This window comes from Jaculus jaculus, chromosome 1 (assembly GCF_020740685.1).
Source record: "Jaculus jaculus isolate mJacJac1 chromosome 1, mJacJac1.mat.Y.cur, whole genome shotgun sequence".
NCBI classification, from domain to species: Eukaryota; Metazoa; Chordata; class Mammalia; order Rodentia; family Dipodidae; genus Jaculus; species Jaculus jaculus.
Genome location: NC_059102.1, coordinates 95569472 through 95586914, shown reverse-complemented (window position 1 = coordinate 95586914; position 17443 = coordinate 95569472). Strand labels below are relative to the sequence as shown.

The window sequence follows — 17443 nt, the reverse complement described above, 5'->3', positions numbered from 1 at the left end:
TAGACAAAAGCAGGGTTATTTTAATCTGTCTTGGAGTCATTGGGAGCCATCTCAAGTTTCACACTAGTCTGTAAATAACCAAGATGACAATATGCATAAATTTAGAGTATACATCAGAGATTGTCATTTGTGAAGATTTTCCTGGTTTATTTTGTCTTCTTTTCTTTGGAGTGTTTCTCTAATCTTAATAATTTTGAGCTGAACATACACCCTTTAGGAACCTTAAGCTTTACCTGACCATCTCTACCCTAGTCTTCTCTGTTTCCTGTCTTTCATAACAAAGAATTGTCATTCTATTTATTTGCTAGAATGTGTTGACTAATTCTAGGAGTATATTAATTCTGTTTCAAAGAAATGGAGAAGTAAGAATATTCATGTATCACATCCTGTTTTCTACCAGAGAATGTTTCCCTATATAAAAAGCATTAGATGATGGAGCTGTCATCAGCTTGGGGTTGTTTGTGCCACCCTACCATGCTTTTTAACAGATTTAGGTTATTATATTTCTTTTCAATATTTCCCCAGAAGAGGTGATTTATGTTGATAGCAAGTTTAAGAAATCTCTTTAAGTCCTTTATTTAGGTATGTTATCTATTTTTCTCAGTATTTTACATAAGGAATTTTTTAAAGATTTTATTCCTCATTTTAAAATGTTTAAAATGTTTATTATCATTATTATTAATAACATGTTTCATATGGATACATGTGTTGGTACCACCTTTTCCCTCGTCCCTGCCCCCATTCTGTTGGGGACGCTCCTCAATAGGGTTGTAGGTACTCCCCATGGGGTGTGGTTTATATGTTATGGGAACAATAGTTATTTTGGGGGGAGAGCATGCCTCTGGGCATGATGTCTCAACCTGTGGCTCTTAAAATCTTTTCATCCCCTCTTCCGCAAAATTCCCTGAGCCATGGTAGGTGAGTTTTTTTTTTTTCCCTTGTTTTTTTTTTTTCGAGGTAGGGTCTCACTCTAGCTCTTAGGCTGACCTGGAATTCACTATGTAGTCTCAGGGTGGCCTCAAACTCATGGTGCTCCTCCGACCTCTGCCTCCTGAGTGCTGGGATTAAAGGCGTGTGCCACCATGCCTGGCTATGGTGGGTGAGTTTTAAGTCTACTTTTGGTACTTATTAAACAGCAAAAAGTTAGGGTAATAACCATGCCTTTATGGTATGTACAGGATACAAAGGTAAGTAGTTAATAACTCAGTATCTGAAACCTTAAAAATACAGAAAGTTTGTTAAAGCTTTTATTGTTGTTGTTTAAAAAAATATGGAATGCTTTACGAATGTCCATGCTAATCTTCTTGTATCCTTCTAATTTTATTATATGTGCTGCTGAAGTGAGCACTTTTTAAAAAAAATCAAATGCACATGTGGGGCAATGAATCTGTTGCTGTTTTCTATAAGAAATAAATTTAAAATAGTTTTAAAATATTTCAAATTAGTTCTCCAGTCATGGAACATAGTTTCTTATTTTGCTTCTCATGTGTATCTCTCTGTGTTTCTCTCTCTCTCTCTCTCTTGTTTCCTCTCTCTTTCATTTTGCTACACAGCTCAAGCTAGCCTGGAATTTGCTAATTCTAACCAAAACTGATCTCAAGCTCACAAGCCTTCTTCAGCCTGGCAGGTGTTGGATTACATGCACAAGCTACTTCCCTCGTCTAGGAAATACTGAAGTACTGGAATCCTTCTGTGTTTGAGCAGGTGGTCCTCTTTTTACATGGGAATGTGTTCTGAGGCCAGTCCCAGAGTCAGCAGTTATTTTTATTCTAACTGAAAGAGATAAAGCTCCTAAGAGTTTATTAAATATGTTTCTTGCCACTGAGTTATCAAGAAAAATACATCCCCATCAGTGCTGACTAGTTGGTAATTTCTGAAACATGAAGCCACAGTTCCTCATAAATAACAGAGGAACAGAATCACAGGGAATTTGGCTGAGATCAGTCTGTAGATGGATGAGTTAGCCTGTAAGCAAATGCTATTCAACTTGTGACTTAAGAATGTGTTTCTAACCCAGATGCTTAGATGTCAGGAGACATGCTGAAGTTTTCACAGACTAACAAAGGTTAGTGATTCACCAAGCACTGGTGTATGGGGGTACATTGTAATTACATGGGAAGCAGGCATGGACATTCTTGTGTCACTGTTAGAACATATCCTTTCCATGTTGTCATGGAAATTTGCCAGGCCTCTAGTGAGTTGAATTTAACCTCGATGTCATGGGATGAGTATGGGTTTCACCACTGATCTGTGGAGCCCTGCCAGTCAGACATTTGGCAGCAGAGTTGTCCTACTTGTGCCATGTTTATGTGGCTACGTTATGTATTAGATATGTAGCTGATATTCATATCAGTTAATTTACATGAATTATCTTCAAAGTCAAAGACTTTACAAGTCCTTGCCACATTTCCCTGGCAAATGTGCCACTGGAGCTAAAACCTTGTAGCAGTCTGATAAGTATGATACCCAATGCTTTTTGTTTTTCATTTGGAAGCTGCCAGCATTCCCAACTCGAGGATTGACCCAGGAGATGATCCAAAAGCAAGTGAGTGTGATTTGAAGTTTTGAGTGAGGTAAGCTACAAATAATGTGCTTTCTATCTCTATAGACAAATAAGTAAAATGAGCGGGAAGAGATGCTTTTGTGCTCTTGGAGGTGCCTCAGTTTTTTGGCAGATGTAGGCAGGCTGGATAGAAATTTGAAAACAGTTAAAAATTTATGTCACATTTTTAGTAGTCTTCATACCATGATTACCTCATTGTAATGCTTTTTATAGCTTTTTGAGTATGGATAACCTTTTTACATTTGAATAATTTTTATAGCTTTTTATATTTAGAATTTTTGTGGCAGTTTGTCACTTGACAGAGGCAAAATTGCATGGGATGCATAATTTGGGATGTATAGCCTCAGACAGAGTTGTAAGATGAACCAAGAGACTTTCTAGCATTGTACTACTTTCTTTGTCCTTCCTCCTAAGTAGACTTGTACTACCAAGAAGAAGGTGGAAGCATCATTTGTTACTTGTGCATTTCTCCTGTGTGCTATTGGAAATACCAGACAGGCTGATAGAACTGATGAGGACTGTTTCTTTAATGTGTCATATTAAGTCATCATGTGTATAGTAATGCCTCTTGAGGCAGAGAGGGATCTAGAAAAGAAGAGGAGAAGGAGCCAGGTACTGGAAGATCTGAGTGTACATGGCTAAGACATGAGCCTCTTGACAACAGTGTACAGCTGGATGTCTGCAGAGGCACATTGAGGTGTAAAATAGAATTCTTCAGGTATTTCAGGTCTCTTTTGTAAATTTATATGATGAAAGACCCTTCACAGAAGACCCTCACTATATATACAATCATAAAAAGCATAGAAATTTTAATAAATTTAAAAATATATTTATTTGCAAGTAGAGAAAAAAGAGAGACAGACTGAAGGAATGGGCACACCAGGGCCTCTAGCCACTGCAAACAAATACCAGATGCATGCGCTACTTTGTGCATCTGTCTTTACATAGGTATTAGGGAATCAAACACAGGTCATTAGGCTTTGCAGGCAAATATCTTATCCTCTGAGCCATCTATCTCTCCAGCCCCCCTTAAGAACTTTTGTCTGTGTTTCAAACTATATTAAATGGGTATAATAATCATTAAACTTAAAAAGAACTTGAGAGGACCAAAGCCTATATTGTTATTTTAGCAATCCAGTCAGACAAAATCCAGAAAAACAAAAATGTTTTTTTGATCTCGAGCAAGGATTCTTTTTTTTTTAAATTTAACTAACATTTTCCATGATTATAAAAAAATATCCCATGGTAATACCCACCCTTCCCACCCCCACACTTTCCCCTTTGAAATTCCATTCTCCATCATATTACCTCCCCATTACAATCATAAGAATTCTTTATTCTAGCAACTAGGAAGTGATGTTTGCTTATATGTTTTAATTGCCAAGTGCTGTAGAGTTTTTGTTTTTGCTTTTGTTTTTCGAGGTAGGTTCTCACTCTGGCTTAGGCTGACCTGGAATTCACTATGTACTCTCAGGGTGACCTTGAACTCTCAGCGACTCTCCTATCTCTGCCTCCCAAGTGCTGGGATCAAACCCACCATGCCTGGGGTTGTAGATTATTTTTATTATTTTAATATTTTGTGTGTGTGAGGGGGGTAGAGAAATACTCAATTTGGAACATTTACTTGGAGAATCCTGAGGATCCAAAGTAGAGGAATCTAGGTTCAAAAAGCATTTGGGGAACAAAAACCTAGAAGTATGTCTCTCTTTGTGATATGTGTGCATGTGCATGTTTGTATTTATGTTTGTGCATGTATGTACATGTGCTTGTAGAGGCCAGAGGACAGTCTTGGATGTTTTTCATTTGTTATGTCATTTACCTCCTTTGAGGCAGGGTTTCTCATTGGCCTGTAGTTCACCAATTAGGTTAGACTGGCTAACCAGAAAGCTCCAGCAATCTGTCTGTCTCTGTCTCCTTGGAGCTGGGTATTTTACATTGGTGCTGGGGCTCAAATCCAGGCCCTTAGGCTTGCAAGGCAAGCACTTACTGATGAGCTATCTTCCCAGCTTTTTTTCATGTGCTTTTAGTTTGCATTTCGTTGTTGATCTGTGTGTTTTTCATGTGATCACTGGTCATTTGTGCATAATTGTTTTGTTTCTGAATATTTTGTACATTTTTGTTTCGTTTTATTTTTTGTTTTTTTCAAGGTAGGGTTTCACTGTAGCCCAGGCCAACTTGGAATTCACTATGTAGTCTCAGGGTGGCCTTGAACTCATGGCGATCCTCCTACCTCTGCCTCCCTAGTGCTGGGATTAAAGGTGTGCACCACCATGCCTGGCCTATTTTGTACATTTTTAAATGAAGTATTTGTCTTTTTATTGTGTTTTACAGCTATTTTCCATATTCTGCATACCAGTCCTGGTTATATATAAATTTTGCCAGTGTTTCCTTAAAACCACTTGCCTCAGCCTGGCATGGTGGCGCACATCTTTAATCCTAGCACTCGGGAAGCCGAGGTAGGAGGATTGCCATGAGTTCAAGGTTACTCTGAGACTACAGAGTAAATTCCAGGTCAGCCTGAGCTAGAGATCCTACCTTGGAAAACCAAAAACAGAAGAAAACCACTTGCCTCTTCATTTTCTTAATGACATCTTTTGATAAGCTTAAGTTTTGAATTTCATTGCATTCTGTTACCTATGAATACATTCTCTTTTGGTAGAAGCCATGTAGTTTTAGTGCTTATATTTAGGATGTTTCCCAGATTATTTCTATTTTACTAATTTTTAGAAGTTTTTGAAAATAGATCTTCTAAAAAGTATAAAATTATACCCAATTAAAATTACTTTCACAGAATTTGAGGGCAGCCTGGTGCTACAGAGTGAGTTCCTGGCCAGCCTGACTAGAGTTAGAACTTACCTTGAAAAAAATTTATTTTTACATATGAACAAATAAATATAATCAGGCTATGTAAATCCTATTAAAATGTCTTTCTTGAGAAAATATATGAAATTATGGAATTATTGAAGAGATCAGACCGTCTTCCATAACTTTGTGTGTGTGTGTATGTGTCCATGTGTATGAGTGCACATGCAGAAGTCAGGTGATAACTTCTAGTATCTGTTCTTACAACTTATTTGAAGCAGGATCTCTTGTTTGCTGAGTACACCAGCCTAGCTGGCCCCTGAGCTTCTGTGGATTTCTCCTGTTCCCACCTAACAATCTCACTGTAGGCAAGCAGGGATTACAAATGCTAGCGTTACAGCTTTATGTGGGTTCTGGGGTTCGTAAAACAAGTGTTTTATCCACTGAGCCACTTCCCCAGCTCGTGTTTTGTTTCAAACCAAGCATGTAGTTTAAGAATATTAAAGTTTCCTTTGATAAAGGGCAACCTTACTAAAAAAGGTGTTTCTAACATACATAAGCTCAGGTAGTAGTAAATTTCTCTGAAATGGTGAGTGGTAGGAAGAGGAGTTGTGCCCAGCTCTCTCCTCTATAGAGACTCTGAGAGGAAAGTGGGAGCTGTAGCAACATCCTCCTTGGGTACATTCCTCCTCTGGGTTCCAGTTGTCCTCATGCCTCAGGCTTGTTCTCTTCAGATCTGAAGGAGGACTGGCCACATGCCTCGGGCAAAGATTGTAGCTTGTGTTCCTTAAGAAGTATGATGGTTAATCTTTGCTGTTAACCTGTCAGATTTAGAATCATGAAGGAAACAAACCTCTGGGTGTGTCTGTAAGGATTCAGAGAGGGCACCATTCCATGGGCAGGGATACTGGGCCCCAGAGGACAAAAGGAGAAGGTGAGCTGAGTGCCAGCACCCTCTACCTGTTCCCTGGTGAAATGTAAGGAGTCACTCTGAGAGCCACCTGCATGCCAAACCTTCCCCACCGTGATGGACTGTAAACCTTCTTTATGTTGCTTTCTGGCTTCTTTCTGTAGTACTGGTGACTGAACACAAGGGGCATGTGCCTTACCACTGAGCTATAGCCCAAGCCCTAGCATTATTTTTTGTCATGTATTTGTCACAGCAATGAGAAAAAGTAACTGGTGTGGCTCCCAGCTGTTCTCACAAACCAAGCCATTGGCTATTCTCCTTCACTAAGAGCAGTGGCTCATTTAAACTCCCACATAACATTTGCTCTGAAAATATATTTTTTTGAAAGTTTCCACTTAAATAACTGTGGATTAACTTTTAGTGAGACCAATGTAGTGGAAGCTAAGCAGAGCATATAACCCCAGTCCTTTGGGCAACAGCATATTGTCACAGTTCTGCCTTAATTCACTGCATATTGCTTTTTTTAAAAAAAAAAATTTGCAGCCAGATTCTGAGTTATTCACCTTTTAATGTCTGGAAATGCCAAAACCGTTTGGCCATTTGTTCATGTTGTTTGAGCAGCACACCCAAGTAGAGTAAGAATATATTTTCCAAAGCAAAGAATAACGCCTCTGAAAGTTTAGAGTGCATTCCAAATGCTCTCCTAACTCAGAAAAACCATTGAATATTACTGACCGTGTCTTTATGCATTTTTGTTGGCCATCGTATTCCATATTGTGATGTTTCCCCCAAAAGATTTTTTTATGAATTTAAAGCTTCTAATATAAAGGTTATATTATCAACAAATGCTAGTTTGAAAGAACCAAATAGGATTTTGAAGATTACAGTTCTTTAACAATGCCCTAAATTTTTATTTCCTTATCCATTCCTCATTGCTTTCTTTCTCAAGACATTATGGTTTATTGTGTCTCTACCAGGTACCTTTCATGTGATTTACACAGTGAATGGCCCTGCTTTCAGAGCAAGTTAATGATATAATATCCCCATTTATATTCAGAGCAGTGAACACTTTCTAGCTTTCGGAATAATAAAAGCACCTGCATTTAATATACATGGAAGAATGGAAAGCAAATAGCAGATAAGGCACAATCAGGTATGTGTAATCAGGTAAAATATCACAATATTAGTGTAGATCAGCATCTGGTAATGACTTGAATCTCGAAAGACTGACAAACAGCGTAGCCTAAAGCAGCCAGGCACACCTCATTCTGAGCACCTCTTCCAAGAACTGATTGCTTCTCTCGTGTGCTTTCTGGCAGATTAAGCAGGTAGAGTTTCTTATTTTAACTCTTCTAAAACTATACTGGAAGCTGGCAATGTTTCTTTTGAGACCACATCAAAAACAAAAACAAATGATGTTCCTAAAAGGAAAACCTTATATTCCCAGCAGTTATCTCAGATTGATCCAAATCAGTTTTATTAAAAAAAAAACAAAACAAGTATATCTTGCAGCCTGAGGCACAGCTTTCATTCCCATCTCGGTCTTTGCTAGCACATCACTGGTGTTCTGTTTTAAATACTAGAGGACTGTTAGGTGAGTGGAGCCTGACCACCCTCTGAGGGCATCTTCACTTCTGATGGTTGCAGCTGGTAAACCTAGCTGTGTGTCTCAGCGCTGCACAAGCCCCAATGTATCAGAAGCAGATGGAGCCAAGTAGAAAGCTACACATTTCTCAAAGTCAGGACCAAACACGCCTAGTTTGTAGAATAGAATTTAGCAGTTTCTTTGGTTTCAAGTTACTCCTTGTGAGAGGCCATTGGTGTTTTCTAGTAATTCCTTTCAGTTTACCAGGTGCTGGGGAGGCATGGAGGGTGTAGGTTGCTAGGGGCGGGGCCCAGATGCAGAGGGGCTGTAAGTAGATGCTAGCTGAGAGTTAGTTACCCTTTTGTTGGTGACCCCAGCTATAGCAACTTCCTGCTGCCTCCAGTGGGGAAGCATCCTTGTCCAGGTGCAGAGGGGCTAACTGTAGCTGGGAGCTCACCTCAGTGTTGGCATCCCCAACTGCAGCACCCCCTCTCTACCTTGTCTCTTGCTGCCTGGGTGCAGGAAGCATCCTTGTTCTTAACTGGACCAGTTGGAGTAGGATGGCATGTGCAGAAAGTTGAACTGGCAGCTTCAGTTTCTGAGAAGGGTCCTATTCACACTTGCCCCCAGTTTGCTATTTGCTGTTTGCTGTTCGGGGGATGGTAGCCCTGGGCACTGGCCAGTATTAAATGAAACTTTCCTAATTATAATAAGTATGAATGAGATGAAATAACTGGCACTTGGAATGGTTCTTTGTTTTTTCTTTTTCTTTTGGTGGTAACAACTCTTAAAAACTGCCCTGTCTCCCACCTGTCTGGTTTGAACCACCACAACAAAGTACCATAGCCTCGGAGGAGTGACTTACACGACTGACATTTGTTTTCTCACAGTACTGGAGGCTGGAGTCCAACATCACGGTGCCAGTTCTGATGAGGGCTGTCTTCCTGGCTATTTATTTGAAAGAGAGAGAGACAGAGATGTGCATTTAGCTTATGGTGGGTACTGGGAAATTAAACTTGGGTCCTTAGGCTTTACAGGCAAGTGTCTTAACCACTAAGCAATCTCTCCAGCCCTCACTGTGTGCTTTTACAACCTCCCTCTTATGTATATCAGAGTTGGTCCAGAAGGCAGTCAGCTCATTGCTTTCTGTTCTTAAAATTGTACTGATCCTGCCATAATGGTCCCATCACCATGACCTCATCTAAACCTGTTACCTCCCAGGGGCCCATCTCTAAGTACTATCACATCAGGGGATAAAACTTCAATAAATGGATATTGGGGAGACACAGTTCAGTTCACCTGAACATCCAGTTGATTATTAGTAACATTATCAATGTCTAGACAGTCATTGTCTCTTTAAGTTTTTTTTGGTTTATTTTTATTTATTTATTTGAGAGTGACAGACAGAGAAAGAGGCAGAGACAGAGACAGAGACAGAGACAGAGACAGAGGGAGAGAGAGAGAGAGAGAGAGAGAGAGAGAGAGAGAGAAAGAATGGGCGCTCCAGGGCTTCCAGCCATTGCAGATGGTTTCCAGATGCGTGCACCCCCTTGTGCATCTGGCTAACATGGGTCCTGGGGAATCGAGCCTTGAACCGGGGTCCTTAGGCTTCACAGGCAAGCACTTAACCACTAAGCCATCTCTCCAGCCCATCATTGTCTTTTTTAGGTTGCCAAGGGGAAGGAGAGGTGGCTCTGTGGGTAAGAGTTTTTGCCATGCCAGCATGAAGGCCTGATTCAACCTGAGTCTGACTACCCCACACTCATGTATGTAGCTAGGTATGTATACATGCTGTAAGCTCATTCCTGTGGGGAGCAGAGACTGGAGGATTGCCAAGGCTTGATAAGACAGAAGCTTCGGGCTCAATGAGAGACTGTCTCAGGGAGACAAGTGGAAGATCAGTGGGAGGACAGCTGAAATTCTCTGGCCTCTGCATGTGGGTACGCAGGGCACATACCACGGACACAGACACGCCACACCACACATTCTACACAAGGTTGCCATGCGAAGAATTAGGAGTTTCGTCCTATAATGGTGCAAGTAACAATTGATTGGGTACTTCAGTAGCCTGGTGTGTCCTTCATCCTCCCACACCTGCACTCATCCATCCCTGTGGCATCCACTTCAGGCTTATAGAGGAAGAAGTCCCATCACAAGAGACAGTGTCAGAGGTAAAGGACAAAATGACTTTCAGGATAGTTATTGTGTCAACAGTCTTTTGTAATATTATACTTTCTTTTCTTGCAGTCACATGGATTAATTACTGATTTCAGAATGATAAATTAACCTACATGGGGTGAATTCATCCACAAAACTTATTTTCCACTATTTCCTGAATACCATAGTTATAAAAAGGACTGGTTTTCAGAAGCTTTATAATGACTTAGAATAGAGAGCACAAAATTTGTGGAGTTTATGGAAAATCATGGGTTAATTACCACCCTGTTTCCTGAGCATTCTATTTTGCAGAACCCATCATTGAATGCTTTGCAGAGATGGACTGAGATTTACATTTTACAGTTGCAATTGCGAGCCCCTTCAAGGTCATGGAATGAGATCTAAATGATCAATTTAAACATGAATTTCCCACTGTTGAAGTTGAAAAGATGTCCCTCAACATATTTTTTGTTTTGTATTTTTGTAGCTTACAAGGAACAAAGAAGCCTGTTTTTATTATTTGAAGTTGTCATTTTGTGACTCTGAGCCATGAAGAGCAATGCTAGCCACATTAAAGACAAGATGTGTCACTGTCTTGCTGTGGTAGACAGCTTAGAGAAAATGTGATTGAGGCTGTGTCAACTTCCAAGTTGAAGACATTTCTATTTCTGTTTGGAGCTACATTAAGAAGTGTGCCATAAACAGTGATGGTGAAAATGCAAACCACATGATTTCCTGGCTCTGTTGACATTCCTCACGCTCAGAGCTCTTCTCCAAGGGTTAGGGTGTTGCAGTAAGTAATCATAGAGCTCTGAAATGGGGCCTAGGCTTTGGTCCTCCTGTCTTTAGAAGATTGTGCACACCTCCTATAGTTGGATAGGAAACAGACCATTTTAACTGGCTTATACAGTTTGCTACTATTGTCCTACTTTGAACACATGAAGCCTTGGTCCTTCTAGAAACATGGGTGAGAAATTGATACCAAACAGACCTGGAAGACATGGGTAAGGTTACACTCACTTTCTCTCATCTGTCTGAGAGAGACTGTAATGGCTTCCTAAAGACACTATGGAAAGTTCTTTCCCTCTGTCTATAGCTGTGTTGATAATTTTGTATGACAAAGAAGAGATATTTTTCAGCTACTTTTCCACTTAGTTTGAGTTGTGTACGCTGACTAAGGGAAAGGTCTGATGCTGTATATAGCAATCCTAAACATGGCACATTTCAAACTCCTGGAGTGGGAAATAATGTCTTCATGTGTCTTCTAGCTGCACACTTAAGAAAAGGCATTTTACTTTTTCACCTTAACTTTCTCATATTAAAAGCAATGATTTTTGTTTTGAAGTAGTGTAGATCTCTGGTCTCTCAAAATATCCTTGTCAGGGTATTTCATAGCCATTGACACCAAAAAGTTGCCAATATCCAATAGCCTTGGACTGAGGCTGCTGATGGCAGATGCTCACTCATAAAGCTGAGCCTATATAAGTAGAATACTGCTAACACATGGCAGTGTCTATAACTCAAGGACTTGCACCCTGAGGAACTGACCCTGAACCTTGCTGCTTTTGCCATATGACAAAACATAAACAGATAAATAGAAATAAAAGATGGAAAACATTATTTTATGCAATCTTTTATAATGTATTTATTTTATAATTTTATCTACTAGAAAAATATTGTCAGCTGGGCATGGTGGTACACGCCTTTAATCCCAGCACTCGCGAGGCAGAGGTAGGAGGATCACCGAGAGTTCGAGGCCACCCTGAGACTACAGAGTGAGTTCCAGGTCAGCCTGGACCACAGTGAGACCTTACCTCAAAAAAACCAAAAAAAAAAAAAAGAAATGAAAAAGAAAAATATTGTCATGACATGATTATGATGCAGCTTAGTCAATCAGTTACTACTATCAAATATATAATATGTTAAAAAAATTTTTTTGAGGTAGGGTCTCACTCTAGCTCAGGCTGATCTGGAATTCACTGTGTAGTCTCAGGGTGGCCTCGAATTCGTGGTGATCCTCCTACTTCTGCCTCCTGAGTGCTGGGATTAAAGGCATGCACCACCATGCCCGGCTCTACTACAAAATATTATTATAAAGTACATACATAAATAAATTTCTTAGGAACAAGTGTGTTTAATTGGAGATGAAAAATTGTTAAATATAAAAAATGATCACAGGAGCAAAAAGAACATTGGAAAAGAACAGCAATGTAGCTGACTAATGAGCATCATGATTAACATATTTTACAAATTTATCAATACTGAGGCACGGTATCTCCTTGTTCCTTGCCAGAGTTAATAATGACAGATCCCATGACCCTATTAATATTTGAATAGTCTAATAGGCACAGGCCATCATGCAGCAGAGCAGGATGTAAATCAGTGGTCAGAGGCCAGACCACCTTCTTGTGCTTACCTATTGATCATTGATCACCAACTTTTCCTCAGGGTCTCTTCCAGCATTGTCTCTTGGTGAAATTGTCCCCTCCTTCTTGCCCTTCCCAGGTCTGTTGAGTTCTGTTCTTTTTAATTCCACACATTGAACAAGGTATATTTATAGGATTATTCTTATTTGTAGACATGCTTTTCTTTTCCAGTGGACTGCACAGGCTCCTTGATGATATACTGTACCATTTGCTTTTGTGTGTCTGATACATAGTAGGTTCTGATGGGATGTTTTCTGAACAAAGGTTCACTGCATTCTCTTTTGTTACATGTAACAAAATAACTTGAAGTCAACAGAGAGCTTTTGATGTGAAAGATACTAATATAAAAATAAGTGCTGGAGTTTTATAGTATGCTTTAAGACATAAAAAGCCCCATGTGTTTCATAAATATGGCTAAATATAATTGGCTTGGGATGGTGAAGTAATGGAACAATCATCGTAGCAGTGGCGGTAGAAGTATGACAAGAGCATTGGTCTCAGGGTCATAAACCAGAGGTCTGGACATAGAACCTTGCCATAGGACTGAAGTTACCTGTTTTTGCTGTTGTTTGTTTTTATTTTTAGAAACTTTTTAGTGACAGTTTTCATACATGTATATAATATATTTTGAGCATAATTTCTTCCCCTTATTTTCTCTTCTCCCTCATCCCTCTTTCCCCAAATTCCTTCTCAGCTACTAATCCCTCTTGTGTAGGTTTTGTGCAGAAACTGACAAGCACTGTGAGGTCATGAATGCAACAGCCACTTCATGTCCAGAGACAGTGTTCCAAAGCACTTTTCACCCATCCTGTGGTTCTTCCTACCCCTTCTTTTGCACTGTTCCCTGAACCTTGGAGGGAGGCATGATAGAGATATTTCATTTAGTGCTGAGCACTCAACAGTCAAGTATTGTCTGTATTCTCTGCACTTTGATGTTTTGAATCTCCTCAGTAGTTACCACCAACTGCAAAAAGAAGCTTCTCTGATCAGAGGTAAGAGCAGCACTAATCTGGCATATGCATTAATATTTAAAGAATAATTTGATGGACACAACAGAACCTTTTATCCAAATAATAGTAGTATTTTTTTCTACTAGGGCCTATGATCTTCCCAGCCATAGGCTTTTGACTACTTTTTCAGTTATAAGGTATGAATTCCCTCCCATGGAGCAAGCCTCAAATCCAGTCAGTAAGCAGTCAGTTATCCCCATAGAAGTTATGCTACTATTGTCTTGTCTGGCTGATTGGTTGTGATGCTCACACAGGATCCCCTTCTGGTTAAGACTGTTGATGACTTTTCTCCCCTAGCAGCTTGCATAGTACTTTCCAGTACTATGACAGGAGGTTTCAAGTCTTACCCTGTTTTAAAAAATATATATTTAATTTTTATTTATGAGAGAGAGAGAGAAGGGAGAGAGAGGCGGGGGGAGAATGGGCATATCAGGGCCTCCACCCATTGCAAATGAACTGTAGATACATGCACACCACCTTGTACATCTGGCTTAAATGAATCCTGGGGAATTGAACCAGTTCCTTTGGCTTTGCAGGCAAGTGCCATAACCACTAAGCAATCCCTCTAGCCCCTACTACCCTCTTTTGGACCTATTTTTTTCATCTCTCAAAAGAGAAAAAAACTAGTTAAAGTTGCATGAATTTCAGGTCATTCCAGGCCTTGAAACTCTCATAATAATTCAGGTTAAGTATTCCTAGCACTACAAAAAGTCCCATGTCTTTAGTTCCATATAATGGTGTGTGAACATTACTTCACTCTGTTTAGATATAGGATCATCTATTTTTCTGTTGATTCCTCCTTTCCTCATGTCTCTCTCTCTCTAATCCTGTAGGTTTTGCCTTCAAGCTATAGAGGAGAGGTGTGTGGAATTGTAGGGATCTCCCATTTCTCTGTTGGTGACTTATTTACTTCTCCATCAGCTGTCTTTGCTCCTGCACTTCCCCTCATACAATTCTTAGCCTCTCTATAGCCAGTCCTTACATCCTCCAGCTGACCCTCAGAAGACACTTTTTGACCTATTGTAATTGCCTGTGTGAAAGTGATGTCACAAGACTCTGAGGCCATTCACCACCTACTCATCTCCCTCCTCCCTGCCCCCACCCCTCCCATCTTTATTTGATGGAGGTACTAAGTACTGTTCCTTGAATGTACATTATGTGCTCTGCATTGTGGTAGGCATTTACTTTCATACCTAATCACTTACATCTCTAAACCTTTGCTGTATACCTGAAGGGCAGCTGTAATTTTAGAGAGAGGAAAGAAAGTACTGTCAAGTTGTTTCTAATTAATTTATTTAAGAGAGAGAGAGAAAGAGGGAGGGAGATAATGGGTGTTCCAGGGCCTGCAGCCACTGCAAATGAACTCCAGACACATGCACCATCTTGTACATATGGCTTATGTGGGTACTGGGGAATCGAACCTGGGTCTTTAGCCTTCCCAGCAAGTGCTTTAACCACTAAGCAATCTCTCCAGCCCTCTCAGATTGTTTAAATGACTTTCTCAGATTGCCTAAGGCTCAAACCAATGTAGTTTCCATTGTATTAATGTACAAGTCAGCATATGTAGGTCCTTACCAAGTCTTTGTTGTTTTGTTCATGGTAGCTTCTTATTTGTTTCAGAAACAATATTATGTCACTATGATGACAAACATTTTATCACACTCTGTACATATAAATTCACTGTCTTATTTTTCCTATATACTCTGTTTATTGTCACATATATCTAAAACATTATTGTGTGATTAGTTCTTATTCTAATACTGATTCTATAAGCAATTTATTTGTTGTTAATTTTTCATGTTGTCATTTTAATAGCTAAATAATTTCTATCAGATTAGTTTATCATGGTTATAGAAATAGTTCTTAAAAATTTACTATTGCATAACATTTAGATTATTTCCATTTGTGTTGAGATTAATTATAATAATGACATTTATGCATCATTTGAAAATAAATGGTAACATGTTACTTTTTTTTTTTTTTTTTTTTGAGGTAGGGTCTCATTCTGGTCTAGGTTGACCTAGTATTAACTATGTAGTCTCGGGTGGCCTCAGACTCAAAGAGATCCTCCTACCTCTGTCTCCCAGGTGTTGGGATTAAAGGCATGCACCACCATGCCTGGCAACATGTTAGTTTTATTGTTTGCTTGTTTGTGTTTTTTTTTGTTGTTGTTGTTTTTTTGAGGTAAGGTCTCACTGTAGCTCAGGCTGACCTGGAATTCACTATGTAGTCTCAGGGTGGCCTCTAACTCACGATGATCCTCCTACCTCGGCCTCCCAAGTGCTGGGATTAAAGGCATGCACCACCACGCTCAGTAACATGTTAGTTTTAAAAGATATTTTTTAATTTGGGAAATATAAGGGATTTATATGTACCTATTCCTCAGTTTCAGTAATAATCAACATTTTCCCTATCTTATTTCATCCAACCCCTCACTTTTTTCTTAAGAATATTAAATAAATTTCAAGTATATCACCATTTCAGGATACACTTTTAACAGATAAGGACATTTTTCTAAAGTTATCTAATATTCTGTGACATCCACCTAAAGTTTATGTTTAAATTTACCTGATTATCAGGAGTGACTTCTCAGATTTGGTTTGTGAAAAGTAGGATTCAAATATAGTCCACACATTGCAGCTGGTTGCTGTGGTATTAATGTTTCATTCATTCTGAAGTGTACATGTGCACTTTTTTCTTTTCTTCTTTTCCTTCTCTTTTTTCCCTCCCCTCCCTGTTTCTCCCTTCTTTATTCTCCTTCTCCTTTTCAAAAACAATATTTATTTGAGAGAGAGAAAGAGGCAGAGAGAGAGGGAGGGAGAAAGAGAGCAGAGAGCGAGAGCGAGAGCGAGCGAGCGAGCGAGAGAGAGAGAGAGAGAGAGAGAGAGAGAGAGAGAATGGGCATGCCAGGGCATTCAGCCACTGCAAATGAACTCCAGACACATGCACCCCCTTGTGCATCTGGCTTACGTGGGTCCTGGGGAATCAAACTGGGATCCTTGGGCTTTGCAGACAAACACCTTAACCACCAACCATCTCTCCAGCAACCTCTCTCCCCCTTTTTTTTTTGAGATGGAGTTTACCTATATAGCCCAGATAGGTCTTGAACTTGCCATCTTCCTGTTTTATCCTGTAGGGTTCTGAGGTTACAGGCATGTGACAGCAACACTCACATGCAGTTTTTAATACTATCATCTTATTACATAAAAGTCCTGTGTGGTGTCTCAACATCCTGAAGTTGATGTTTCTTCAGTGTACCCTTTTTGTTTTACTTTATTTATTTATTTTGATTTTTCAAAGTAGGGTCTCACTCCAGCCCAGGCTGGCCTGGAATTCACTATGTAGTCTCCGGGTGGTCTTGAACTTACCACAATCCTCCTATCTCTGCCTCCTGAGTGCTGGGATTAAAGGTATGCTCCACGACAGCCAGTTTTATTTTATTTTATTTTATTTTACTTTTTTCCAGAGGTAGGGTCTCACTCTATCCCAGGCTGACCTGAAACTCACTGTGTAGTCACAGTCTGATCTTGAACTCACAGTGATCCTCTGCCTTCTGAGTGCTGGGACTAAGAACATGTGCCCTTTAACTTCACTATCTACTGTATTTATTTAATTGCTAGTGAGAGATTAAGGGATTAATGCAATTATAGCTCAATTTTAAGAAAGACTACTTGATAAGCGTGGTACTTTTCAAGTTGGGGACCAAATTTACCATTCATAGCATATTTACCAAAGTATAAGCTTTTCTTTCTTATTGTAGAAACAGATCCAGTTATATGTATCCACATGAATGGGCTTTAAGGTTGAGGGAGGCTGAGGCTGTGTTAAGAGGAACATAGAGGAGATGGTTCTTTGCAGGAGCCTTAGAGAGAAGAGCTGTGAAGTGCTGCATTTCATAGGCAGGGCTTTCTTTTGTGACTAAATTCAAGTATCTGCATGTTTCTTTTATTCTCTTGAATAGACTATATATTGGAGACTTTGAGCTGTAGG

General features: G+C 39.6%; 1 long non-coding RNA gene across 1 annotated transcript in view; it reads left to right on the top strand.

Annotated features, from left to right (window-relative positions):
* Positions 1 to 2491: 2491 nt before the first annotated feature.
* Positions 2492 to 17443, top strand: part of LOC123457734 — a 32013-nt gene continuing 17061 nt past the window's right edge. Inside the window, exon 1 of the long non-coding RNA XR_006635128.1 lies at positions 2492 to 2573. This is a non-coding gene — a long non-coding RNA (uncharacterized LOC123457734). The remainder of the gene's footprint in view (positions 2574 to 17443) is intronic.